The sequence below is a fragment of the Echiichthys vipera genome, assembly GCF_963691815.1.
Source record: "Echiichthys vipera genome assembly, chromosome: 8".
Taxonomy (NCBI): Eukaryota; Metazoa; Chordata; class Actinopteri; order Perciformes; family Trachinidae; genus Echiichthys; species Echiichthys vipera.
In genome coordinates, this window is record NC_139833.1 from 1,674,526 (window position 1) to 1,677,025 (window position 2,500).

The 2,500-nt window shown below is 47.2% G+C and overlaps 1 protein-coding gene across 1 annotated transcript in view; it reads left to right on the top strand.

The window, feature by feature from the left end:
* Nucleotides 1-2,500, top strand: part of LOC310950070 (neural-cadherin) — a gene marked incomplete at both ends in the record, with an annotated part of 36,642 nt that overhangs the window by 6,063 nt on the left and 28,079 nt on the right.

The following is a 2,500-nucleotide window of genomic DNA, read 5'->3' on the forward strand; positions in this document are numbered from 1 at the left end:
TCATAGTTTGATCAGATTTTCTCTGAGTGTTAGAAACAGAACCAGAGACAAACCTACTCATGAAGGATGCAAAATGACTCAAAACAGATGCAAAACCAGCACAAAAACATGCAAAATGACTAAAAATAGATGCAAAACCAGCACAAAAACATGCAAAATGACTAAAAATAGATGCAAAACCAGCACAAAATGATGCAAAATGACTGAAAATAGATGCAAAACCACCACAAAAACATGCAAAATGACTAAAAATAGATGCAAAACCATCACAAAAAGATGCAAAATGACTAAAAATAGATGCAAAACCACCACAAAAAGATGCAAAATGACTAAAAATAGATGCAAAACCACCACAGAACAGGTGACGCCACGGTTGTTACCATGGTAACTGTATCCTAAAACAACAACTCATCGGAGGAGCTAATTGATGTTATTTTTAGATCAGACCCCGGTGCTGGGGTTCAGGATCAGACTCCGGTGCTGGGGTTCAGGATCAGACCCCGGTGCTGGGGTTCAGGATCAGACCCCGGTGCTGGGGTTCAGGATCAGACCCCGGTGCTGGGGTTCAGGATCAGACCCTGGTGCTGGGGTTCAGGATCAGACCCCCGGTGTTGGGGTCCAGGATCAGACCCTGGTGCTGGGGTTCAGGATCAGACCCCGGTGCTGGGGTTCAGGATCAGACCCCGGTGCTGGGGTTCAGGATCAGACCCCGGTGCTGGGGTCCAGGATCAGACCCCCGGTGCTGGGGTTCAGGATCAGACCCCCGGTGTTGGGGTCCAGGATCAGACCCTGGTGCTGGGGTTCAGGATCAGACCCCGGTGCTGGGGTTCAGGATCAGACCCCGGTGCTGGGGTTCAGGATCAGACCCCGGTGCTGGGGTTCAGGATCAGACCCCGGTGCTGGGGTTCAGGATCAGACCCCGGTGCTGGGGTTCAGGATCAGACCCCGGTGCTGGGGTTCAGGATCAGACTCCGGTGCTGGGGTTCAGGATCAGACCCCGGTGCTGGGGTTCAGGATCAGACCCCGGTGCTGGGGTTCAGGATCAGACCCCCGGTGCTGGGGTTCAGGATCAGACCCCGGTGCTGGGGTTCAGGGTCAGACCCCGGTGCTGGGGTTCAGGATCAGGAAGACGCTGAACGCAGGATTAAAAAGACGCTGAGGTGGCAAACGGCACATGGTTCCCTCCCATATGGAGCCGCGTTATCCCCAGTTTGTGTCTCGTCAGGGAACCCCCCCCCCCCCCCCCCCCCCCGCGGTGATTAACAAACACCCCCGACCCAGAACCCCTGGGGGGTCCAGGGGGGGCTGAGACCCTCCTCACAGGCAGGTAGAGGACAGATGAACGTAAACATGGTCCCTGCTGAGTCAGCACTGTGAGCGGAGCAGACAGAGACGTGGAGCATGAGGCAGATTTATGGGTTTATTATTCATGTGTTTATAAATATTATAAAAATCATATATTTAAATATCATATATTTATAAAAGCAACATGTGTTTGCAGATGAATCAGGGTTCAACAGTTCAGCCACAGTTGTGTTTGTGACTTCAGGGAAAAACAGAAACTGTGTTTCATCGTTCGCAAGAATCACTTTTTTTTTTTTTTAACACAATCCAGAGATTTAATAAAAGCCGAGACGACATCAGCAAAAATTCTTTCAGGAGCTTTTTCAAGCGTTTCCTCAGCGACACAAACCCAAAACGCTGCGTACACACAAACAAACCACCACAAAAAGATGCAAAATGACTAAAAATAGATGCAAAACCAGCACAAAAAGATGCAAAATGACTAAAAATAGATGCAAAACCACCACAAAAAGATGCAAAATGACTAAAAAAGATGCAAAACCACCACAAAAAGATGCAAAATGACTAAAAAAAGATGCAAAACCACCACAAAAAGATGCAAAATGACTAAAAATAGATGCAAAACCACCACGAAAAGATGCAAAATGACTAAAAATAGATGCAAAACCAGCACAAAAAGATACAAAATGACTAAAAACAGATGCAAAACCACCACAAAAAGATGCAAAATGACTAAAAATAGATGCAAAACCACCACGAAAAGATGCAAAATGACTAAAAACAGATGCAAAACCAGCACAAAAAGATGCAAAATGACTAAAAATAGAAGCAAAACCACCACAAAAAGATGCAAAATGACTGTGTGTGTGTGTGTGTGTGTGTGTGTGTGTGTGTGTGTGTGTGTGTGTGTGTGTGTGTGTGTGTGTGTGTGTGTGTGTGTGTGTGTGTGTGTGTGTGTGTGTGTGTGTGTGTGTGTGTGTGTGTGTGTGTGTTTTCTGGATCTGAGTAGAAAATTTGCCGAACTCAGTGCGTCTGGTAATGAGATCAAGAGGCGGCTTTATAATTCCGCTGAGTTTGGTGTTTCAGTTTAGTGTCGCCCCGGGGTTTAGTGAGCACACACACACACACACACACACACACACACGAACGCAAACACACACACACACACACACACACACACACACACACACACTCA